Source organism: Aegilops tauschii, chromosome 7 (genome assembly GCF_002575655.3).
Source record: "Aegilops tauschii subsp. strangulata cultivar AL8/78 chromosome 7, Aet v6.0, whole genome shotgun sequence".
Classification (NCBI taxonomy): domain Eukaryota; kingdom Viridiplantae; phylum Streptophyta; class Magnoliopsida; order Poales; family Poaceae; genus Aegilops; species Aegilops tauschii.
In genome coordinates this window covers 451,747,088-451,757,585 of record NC_053041.3, presented here as the reverse complement: position 1 = coordinate 451,757,585, position 10,498 = coordinate 451,747,088, and positions in this window count along the sequence as shown.

Sequence of the window (10,498 nt, the reverse complement as noted above, 5' to 3'; positions counted from 1 at the left end):
ACCCACCATGTACTCCTACATGGCCTCTCACCGCTACCTTTACCAAATCGTGTTCACACACTTAGCTCTCAACAGTAGGACATGATGACCACATTCCAATTCATCCTCGATGAATCAGACCTTACACAACTCTAAGCATAGTAGGCATAACAAGAAAGCATGAATGAGTAGGTGCATCATGGATCAAATAACTCCTACTCATGCTAGAGGGTTTCGACTATTTACTGTGGCAAAGATAGGTCATGCAGAGGAAAGGGGTTCAACTACCGCAGCATTTAACAGTTGAATCGTTGTTGTCCTAATGCAGTAAAAGAGAGCAGGAGCGAGAGAGTGGGATTGTATCGGAATGAACAAGGGGTTTTTGCTTGCCTGGCACTTCTGAAGATAGTATAGTTCTTCATCGGTGTCATCGATCTCATCGCCGGAACATACGTCTACCGAGGGGGAACAACCACCAGCAAACAAGAGGTAAAAGAATCAATGTGATGCAACAATATGATGCATGATCATGACATGGCAATATGCTGTTGATTGAGCTAATGCAACTAGCAACCAGATTAAATGAAGTTGGTTTGAACCAAAGGTTCAAATTCAAACTCCATATAAGACATTTCAAATGCCATTTATTCAAATTCTCATATACAGTGGTTGTAAGTTGTTCAAACATGCATGAGGATGCCATAAATAGATTCTTTGGATTTTTCTGACATTTTCTCATCGGTAAGGATCTGGCGTACCGCAAAACGGAGGAAATGGACTTGTGTTCTAGTGCCTATGGTCGAAACAGGGTCCTGTTGATTGGGAGGGGTGTGGCGTACAACAAAACGGAGGAAACAGACTTGTGTTGGAGTGCGTACGGTCGAAATGGGGTCCTGTTCATCCACCATCTACTGCGTCGCTCCAGCCTCCACGGGCTATTGTCCATCCATCGTCGACCTCCTCCAGCCTCCACGGGCTACTGTTCATCCACGGGCTACTATTCATCCAAGGTCCACCAGCTACTGTTCGTAGAGCCTCCACGGGGTCCTGTTCATCCACCCCCAACCGGCTAGGGTGCGGTGGCCTCCTCGGAGTCTAGTTCATCCAGCATCAACGGCCTACTACCACGGGGTCTTGTTCATCCAACCCCCATCGGGTAATGTTCATCCATAGCCAACCAACTGGCTCGACTCACCATGTCTTGACTCATTCTACGTACCGAACGCACGGTGTCGGGACCCCGATCCTAAGTCACACTGATCTAGCATGTAACACATCATATCACTTTGCGGCCTCACGCACGGTATCCCCACGGGTGCCACCTTACCTGGACCAACACCGTTTGCGCCTTTTGGCTCGCGTATATGATAGTGTCGCTAGCATCCATATGACAGAGAACCCGGGCTGACATGACTAGTCGTAAACCCAAGGTGGCACTAACTTACAGGGACAGGCATACATGACCCAGCAACGAACATGTCGGTCATCAATGTATGTACCCAAGACGTAGCGAGCTACAAGGACTTAAAGGAACAACGCTTGACATTTCCCGGAAGGGACAGACACAGGAACGAAGAAGGACACATGCCGGCCAGCCTAAGTGTTCCGGAGCAGTAGCAAGCTACCATGGCTTAGTGGAAGCACCAGGAGACATTTCCCCATAAGAGAGGCTACCAAGAAGAAACAACTAGGTTGTCGGATCCCACACATACCAAGCATTTCAATAACATACACACAATATGCTCGATATGTGCAAAATACAGCATGGCATCACAACAAAATCTATGACTCAAAGTATTTATTCATTAGGCTCCGAGGAGCCAGATATTACAAACATGGGTCTCATGACCCAACATACAGAGCATACAAGCAACGGAAGCATAACATGTCTGGGTACAGAAAACTACAAATGAAAAAGTCTGTGAAACCTGACTATCTACAAGACCCTCCCAAGGGTACAAGATCGTAGCTGAGGTAACAAGCTAAATGTCGAAGTCCACGCGGAACTACTAGTGAGACTGAAGTCTCTCTGCAAAAACATAAATTTAAGCAAATGTGAGTACAAATGTACCCAGCAAGACTTACATCAGAACTAGCTACATATGCATCAGTATCAACAAAGGGGTGGTGGAGTTTAACTGCAGCAAGCCAGCTTTAACTCAGTGGCTATCCTGTACTACGTCTGCTGGTAACTCTTTTGAGGTGGCGTGCACGAGTCCACATATTCACCATATCAATACACCACTATGGATCCGCTCCCGTCTCCCTAGGAGAAGGCCATCCGTAGCACTCATGCTTATCTTGCGCATTTTAGAGTATCCACTTTCACTTGACTATGAACTGTATAAGCAACCCAGTAGTCCTTTACCGCGGACGCGGCTATTCGAATAGGTCATGTCAACCCTGCAGGTGTGTACTTCTTCACACACGCTCTCGCCACTTACCACCATGTACACGTCATATATCTCGGAAACCTTCAAGCGGAAGCCTAGTGAGGGTGTCGGCCATGACCTGACTAACCACACAAGTCTCTAATCTAGGTTTATCGCCTATTCGGGTTCCATCCGCAAGGAGATCCGCCCGGGGTGTCGCTCACGGCCCCGAACGATGTGAGCAGGGTTCACAAGCCCACCAAATGGGTGACGCTTGGTACACCGTGCCACTGCACCTAGTCTGTCCCAAGCCCACCTGTACCGGGTGCCACTTGGTCGAGTACTAGCACTACCTACAAACACCAGAAATTAGTTGCAACTCCTGGACAGAGATCGAGGCGGTTAATAATTCGAGAGAACTTGGAGCGCCCGGAGCCCAATGTGTGGTAGTAACTGTCTTGGATCACAGACACAGAACTCAGTTCCTGAGGATGATTTCAATGAGACAACCCACCATGTATTCCTACATGGCCTCTCACCGCTACCTTTACCAAATCGTGTTCACACACTTAGCTCTCAACAATAGGACATAATGACCACATTCCAATTCATCCCCGATGAATCAGACCTGACACAAGTCTAAGCATAGCAGGCATAACAAGCAAGCATGAATGAGTAGGCACGTCATGGCTCAAACAACTCCTACTCATGCTAGTGATTTCAACTATTTACTGTGGCAAAGACAGGTCATGCAGAGGAAAGGGGTTCAACTACCGCAACATGTAGCAGTTGAATCGTTGTTGTCCTAATGCAGTAAAAGAGAGCAGGAGCGAGAGAGTGGGATTGTATCGGAATGAACAAGGGGATTTTGCTTGCTTGGCACTTCTGAAGATAGTTGTCGGATGTGGGGTTCTGGCAAAACCCTTAAGGTTCGAACTCTGGGGTGCGCGCGAAGTCTTTCCCTCCTACCAATCCATGCCCTAGCTCTCTAAGATCTTGCGGACGAACTCGACGAACTCACAACACAGGAAGACACGAGATTTATACTTGTTCGGGCCACCGTTGTGGTGTAATACCCTACTCCAGTGTGGTGGTGGTGGATTGCCTCTTGGGCTGATGATGAACAGTACAAAGGGAAGAACAGCCTCCTGAGGTTGAGGTATTCTTGTGGCTAGGGTAGGCTCTCGATCGGATTGGATCAAGCTGAGACCCCCTCCCCTACTGTGGTGGCTAGTTCTACTTATATAGGCCCTGGTCCTCTTCCCAAATATCGAGCGGGAAGGGAGCCAACAACGGCGGGAAAATTTGAAGGGGAACAGCTAGTAAAAGCTATCCTGACAAAAGCGGTCTTCGCCTGCAAAAGGCTCTGGTAGTGACGCCGTCTTGGGCTCCACGATGACCTCCGCCTTGCCGTCCCGCTGGTCTTGGTCTCGTTGCACCGATATGGCAACCTTTGCCTGATGCCTCAGTATTCCTCGCCTGCGCTGGCCTCCTTAGCACCAAAGAGGAAACAAGGACGCTGCGCGCGTTGGCGCCCGCCTAGTGTCGATCGTCATGGCTCACGTCACGAAACCCTCGTGAGGTTTGCCCCAGCTTGATATCTCCGCTCCTCGTGAGCCTGCCTGGCTAGGCCACTCCTGAGGAGGTCTTGCGTCGTCCGCCTCACGAGGCTTGGCCCCTCGCGAGGGTCTTGGATGCTTTCCTGATGAAGATGGGCCGTACGGGCCCGCTAGCTTAGCCATGCCATGGGCCGCAGGCAAGCAAGTCTGGGGACCCCCGTTCCTAGAACGCCGACAGTAGCCCCCGGGCCCACGATGCACTCGGGCATGGCTTCACGGCGAAGCCAAGGGTCAAGTACGGAGCACCGCGGGGCCCAAAAGCCTGCGGCCTTGGTTGACGCGTGGCGATTGATTGGACGTGGGCGTCTCCGCTTCCCCATGCTGCCTCGGCAACTGCTCGACTTGACAAGTCCCTGCGACATGCAAGGAAAACCATCATTACCTGTGATCGTGGGAGGCGCCGGTTGGCCTTCTTCCCCTATAAATGGGGAGGGGGCGGAGCCCCCGTCGCCCATCTCTTCTTTGCTCGCTTGCTTCTTCCTCCTCGCTCCATTGCTAGCAGCGCCACCAATGGCGCCATGAAGGAAGTTCTCTGCCGCCGAGAAGGGGAAAGCCCCTCGCGAGGGACCCGGCTCCCCAATGCCCAAGCGCGGACACGGCCGTCCGCGCAAGCACATCACGACCCCCGACGCGGCTTGCCGTCGTGGCGGCGCCGCGGCACGCGAAGGGGGTCATCCTAGCCATGGCGGTCCAATTGACAAAGGGAGGTGTGCCATGGTGGCGCGGCCTCCCCGTCCGCGCTTCCATTTGGCGGAAGTGTCGCCGGAGTTCGTCGTCTGCTCGGAGAACCCGGCCGGCAACTAGCTCCAGCTTCCGCGTTTCTTCGTCAGCGAACTGCCGGCCTCTGGTCCAGGCGGGCTCTGGTTGCAGGCGGATGGTTGCTGCAGCAAGGCCTCTTGGGTCATGGTCGAGACTTCCACTGCAAGCAACATTGCCCTGGCCCGCGGCTGGCAGACGTTCGCCCGCGCGCGCGGCCTGGGCAGGCGGTGCACCCTCCACTTCAAGTTCGATGGCGACGCGACCCTCTACGTGAGGGTGTTCGGGGAAGACGGTCGCCGCGCCGGGTGCTGCCCCGAGGCGAACGACGGTGAGGAGGTGTTCGGCCTTGGCGACGGTCGTGACGAGGATGAGGGCGAGCCCGCCCCCGGCGGCGACCGTGTCTCGTCCAGCTACGGCGGCTCTTCCTCCGGCAACAGCTCCAGCAGTGGTGGCTACGACCAGCCGCCGCGCCCGCTTTGAAGGAGATAGCAGGTCGTCTCATCGCCGCGCCTCCGTGAAGCGCGAGGAGGGGTCTGGCTAGGCTCGGGATGTCGCTAGGGGCCTGCCTCCGTGGATCGCTGCAACACTACTTTTGTTTTGCTCTTTTTCCTGCATCAAAAATGAAACCAGTATGGGCCCAGGGGCGTGTATCGAACTATGGTTCCTTGGTTATTGGACTATGTGTGTTGTTCCTGTGCCGTGTTGTTATTTTGCGGAAAGATAACTTAACCTGGTATATTCAGGACGCCCTCCGCCTCATGAGGTGTTTGTTTCCTCGTGTCCATCTTGCCTTGGTGGCCTGCGTTCGCTCAGGAACTGCAAAAATTCGTTAATAAGTGTGCTAAAAGATTTGCCGTTCACCCAAGCCTTGACCTGGCGCTTTGTATCGCGGTACCCGAGGGGCACGGACTAGGAGGGATGCGCCAGCTTTTGGGCTCGAACGAGGGTGGCTCGCGAGAAGGCAGAGAGGAGAAAAACGCTCACGAGGGCACCTGCCTAGCCCCCTCGCGAGGTATGCGAGAGAGAGAACACAAGCGAACAAGAGAAGCGAATGCGGTAAGAGGCGAGGGAATCAAATCAGCAAGGAACACCAAAGGAAAACTTCGATTAAGGAAAAGCGAGCCAGCTACGGAAAGCAAATGAAAAGCCGCGTCCGGCACCTAATCTAGTCTTCAAGTCTTCTCACCAACGCGGAGCTAAGTGCTGCCACTAGGCGTGGGAGGGAGCCCCAGGGCCTGAGGCCGGCACCCCTGAGACTTCGGGGCGTGTACAGCCCCACTCATTATTACGTGAGAGTGTCACGGGCGGCGATTCTTCTCAGGCGCCGGGCCTTCTTCGCAGGCTCTGGGCCTTTCTTCACAGGCTCTGGGCCTTGCTTCATGGGTAGAACTTCCGGAGGTGCTAGATGTTCCAGGCGTTTTGGATAGGTATCCCGTCCTGTGTCTCCAGGCGCATGGCGCTAGGCCTGGAGATGTGGACGACCTTGAATGGGCCCTCCCACATGGGTGAAAGCTTATGCAGCCCTTCCCCGGAGAGGACCCGCCTCAGGACGAGGTCACCCGTCTCGAGGGTCCTGGAGCGGATGTTGCGGCAGTGGTATCGCCGCAGCGCTTGCTAGTCCTTGCCGCCCTCAGTGCAGCTTCGCGAGGACGTTCCTCCCCCAGCACGAGATCCATCCCCCGCGTGGCATCCTGCTGCGTTTCGTCGAACGCCAGGACCCGTGCGGAGCGATGCTTGATCTCGTGAGGAAGGACTGTTGGGAATCGTAGCATAATTTTAAAATTTTCCTACGCTCACCAAGATGCATCTATGGAGTGTACTAGCAACGAGGGGAAAGGAGTGCATCTACATACCCTTGTAGATCGCGAGCGGAAGCGTTCCAATGAACGTGGATGACGGAGTCGTACTCGCCGTGATCCAAATCACCGATGACCGAGTGCCAAACGGACGGCACCTCCGCGTTCAACACACGTACGGTGCAGCGACGTCTCCTCCTTCTTGATCCAGCAAGGGGGAAGGAGAGGTTGATGGAGATCCAACAGCACGACGGCGTGGTGGTGGATGTAGCGGGTCTCCGGCAGGGCTTCGCCGAGCTTCTGCGAGAGAGAGAGAGAGGTGTTGCAGGGGAGGAGGGAGGCGCCCAAGGCTGTAGTTTGCTGCCCTCCCTCCCCCCCTTTATATAGGCCCCCTGGGAGGGGGGGGCGGCGGCCAAAGCCCATCTAGGGCAAGGGGCGGCGGCCAGGGGGTTCCTTGCCCCCCAAGGCAAGTGGGAAACCCCCCACCCTAGGGTTTGCAACCCTAGGCGCAGGGGGAAAGGCCCATGGGGGGCGCCCAGCCCACTAGGGGCTGGCTCCCTTCCCTCTTCAGCCCACGGGGCCCTCCGGGATAGGTGGCCCCACCCGGTGGACCCCCGGGACCCTTCCGGTGGTCCTGGTACAATACCGGTAACCCCCGAAACTTTCCCGGTGGCCGAAACTTGACTTCCTATATATAATTCTTCACCTCTGGACCATTCCGGAACCTCTCGTGACGTCCGGGATCTCATCCGGGACTCTGAACAACTTTCGGGTTTCCGCATACACATATCTCTACAACCCTAGCGTCACCGAACCTTAAGTGTGTAGACCCTACGGGTTCGGGAGACATGCAGACATGACCGAGACGCCTCTCCGGTCAATAACCAACAGCAGGATCTGGATACCCATGTTGGCTCCCACATGTTCCACGATGATCTCATCGGATGAACCACGGTGTCGAGGATTCAATCAATCCGTATGCAATTCCCTTTGTCAATCGGTATGTTACTTGCCCGAGATTCGATCGTCGGTATCCCAATACCTTGTTCAATCTCGTTACCGGCAAGTCTCTTTACTCGTACCGCAATGCATGATCCCGTGTTAGTCACATAGAGCTCATTATGATGATGCATTACCGAGTGGGCCCAGAGATACCTCTCCGTCACACGGAGTGACAAATCCCAGTCTCGATCCGTGCCAACCCAACAGACACTTTCGGAGATACCCGTAATGCACCTTTATAGTCACCCAGTTACGTTGTGACGTTTGGCACATCCAAAGCACTCCTACGGTATCCGGGAGTTGCACGATCTCATGGTCTAAGGAAAAGATACTTGACATTGGAAAAGCTCTAGCAAACGAAACTACACGATCTTTTATGCTATGCTTAGGATTGGGTCTTGTCCATCACATCATTCTCCTAATGATGTGATCCCGTTATCAATGACATCCAATGTCCATAGTCAGGAAACCATGACTATCTGTTGATCAACGAGCTAGTCAACTAGAGGCTTACTAGGGACACTTTGTGGTCTATGTATTCACACATGTATTACGATTTCCGGACAATACAATTATAGCATGAACAATAGACAATTACCATGAACAAAGAAATATAATAATAACCATTTATTATTGCCTCTAGGGCATATTTCCAACAGTCTCCCACTTGTACTAGAGTCAATAATCTAGTTACATTGTGATGAATCGAACACCCATTGCGTCCTGGTGTTGATCATGTTTTGTCCTAGGGAGAGGTTTAGTCAACGGATCTGCTACATTCAGGTCCGTATGTACTTTACAAATATCTATGTCTCCATTTTGAACACTTTCACGAATGGAGTTGAAGCGACGCTTGATATGCCTGGTCTTCTTGTGAAAGCTGGGCTCCTTCGCAAGGGCAATAGCTCCAGTGTTGTCACAGAAGAGAGTCATTGGTCCTGACGCATTGGGAATCACCCCTAGGTCGGTAATGAACTCCTTCATCCAGACTGCTTCCTGTGCTGCCTCCGAGGCTGCCATGTACTCCGCTTCACATGTAGATCCCGCCACGACACTTTGCTTGCAACTGCACCAGCTTACTGCTCCTCCATTCAAAATATACACGTATCCAGTCTGTGACTTCGAGTCATCCAGATCTGTGTCGAAGCTAGCGTCGACGTAACCCTTTACGACGAGCTCTTCGTCACCTCCATAAACGAGAAACATATCCTTAGTCCTCTTCAGGTACTTCAGGATATTCTTGACCGCTGTCCAGTGTTCCTTGCCAGGATTACTTTGGTATCTTCCTACCAAACTTACGGCAAGGTTTACATCAGGTCTGGTACACAGCATGGCATACATAATAGACCCTATGGCCGAGGCATAGGGGATGACACTCATCTCTTCTATATCTTCTGCCGTGGTCGGGCATTGAGCCGTGCTCAATTGCACACCTTGCAATACAGGCAAGAACCCCTTCTTGGACTGATCCATACTGAACTTCTTCAATATCTTGTCAAGGTGTGTACTCTGTGAAAGACCAATGAGGCGTCTTGATCTATCTCTATAGATCTTGATGCCTAATATATAAGCAGCTTCTCCAAGGTCCTTCATTGAAAAACACTTATTCAAATAGGCCTTTACACTTTCCAAGAATCCTATATCATTTCCCATCAATAGTATGTCATCCACATATAATATGAGAAATGCTACAGAGCTCCCACTCACTTTCTTGTAAACACAGGCTTCTCCATAAGTCTGTGTAAACCCAAACGCTTTGATCATCTCATCAAAGCGAATGTTCCAACTCCGAGATGCTTGCACCAGCCCATAGATTGAGCGCTGGAGCTTGCATACTTTGTTAGCATTCTTAGGATCGACAAAACCTTCCGGCTGCATCATATACAACTCTTCCTTAAGGAAGCCGTTAAGGAATGCTGTTTTGACGTCCATCTGCCATATCTCATAATCATAGTATGCGGCAATTGCTAACATGATTCGGACGGACTTTAGCTTCGCTACGGGTGAGAAAGTCTCATCGTAGTCAACCCCTTGAACATGTCGATAACCCTTAGCGACAAGTCGAGCTTTGTAGATGGTCACATTACCATCCGCGTCCGTCTTCTTCTTAAAGATCCATTTGTTTTCTATGGCTCGCCGCTCATCGGGCAAGTCAGTCAAAGTCCATACTTTGTTTTCATACATGGATTCTATCTCGGATTTCATGGCTTCTAGCCATTTGTCGGAATCCGGGCCCGCCATCGCTTCTTCATAGTTCGAAGGTTCACCGTTGTCTAACAACATGATTTCTAGGACAGGGTTGCCGTACCACTCTGGTGCGGAATGTGTCCTTGTGGACCTACGAAGTTCAGTAACTTGATCCGAAGCTTCATGATCATCATCATTAACTTCCTCCCCAGTCGGTGTAGGCACCACAGGAACATTCTCCCGCGCTGCGCTACTTTCTGGTTCGGAAGGGGTGACTATCACCTCATCAAGTTCCACTTTCCTCCCACTCAATTCCTTCGAGAGAAACTCCTTCTCCAGAAAGGACCCGTTCTTGGCAACGAAGATCTTTCCTTCGGATCTGAGGTAGAAGGTATACCCAATAGTTTCCTTAGGGTATCCTATGAAGACGCATTTTTCCGATTTGGGTTCGAGCTTTTTAGGTTGAAGTTTCTTGACATAAGCATCGCATCCCCAAACTTTTAGAAACGACAGCTTAGGTTTCTTCCCAAACCATAATTCATACGGTGTCGTCTCAACGGATTTCGACGGAGCCCTATTTAAAGTGAATGCGGCAGTCTCTAAAGCATAACCCCAAAATGAGAGGGGTAAATCGGTAAGAGACATCATAGATCGCACCATATCCAATAGAGTGCGATTACGACGTTCGGACACACCATTTCTCTGAGGTGTTCCAGGCGGCGTGAGTTGTGAAACTATTCCACATTTCCTTAAGTGTGTACCAAACTCGTGACTTAAATATTCT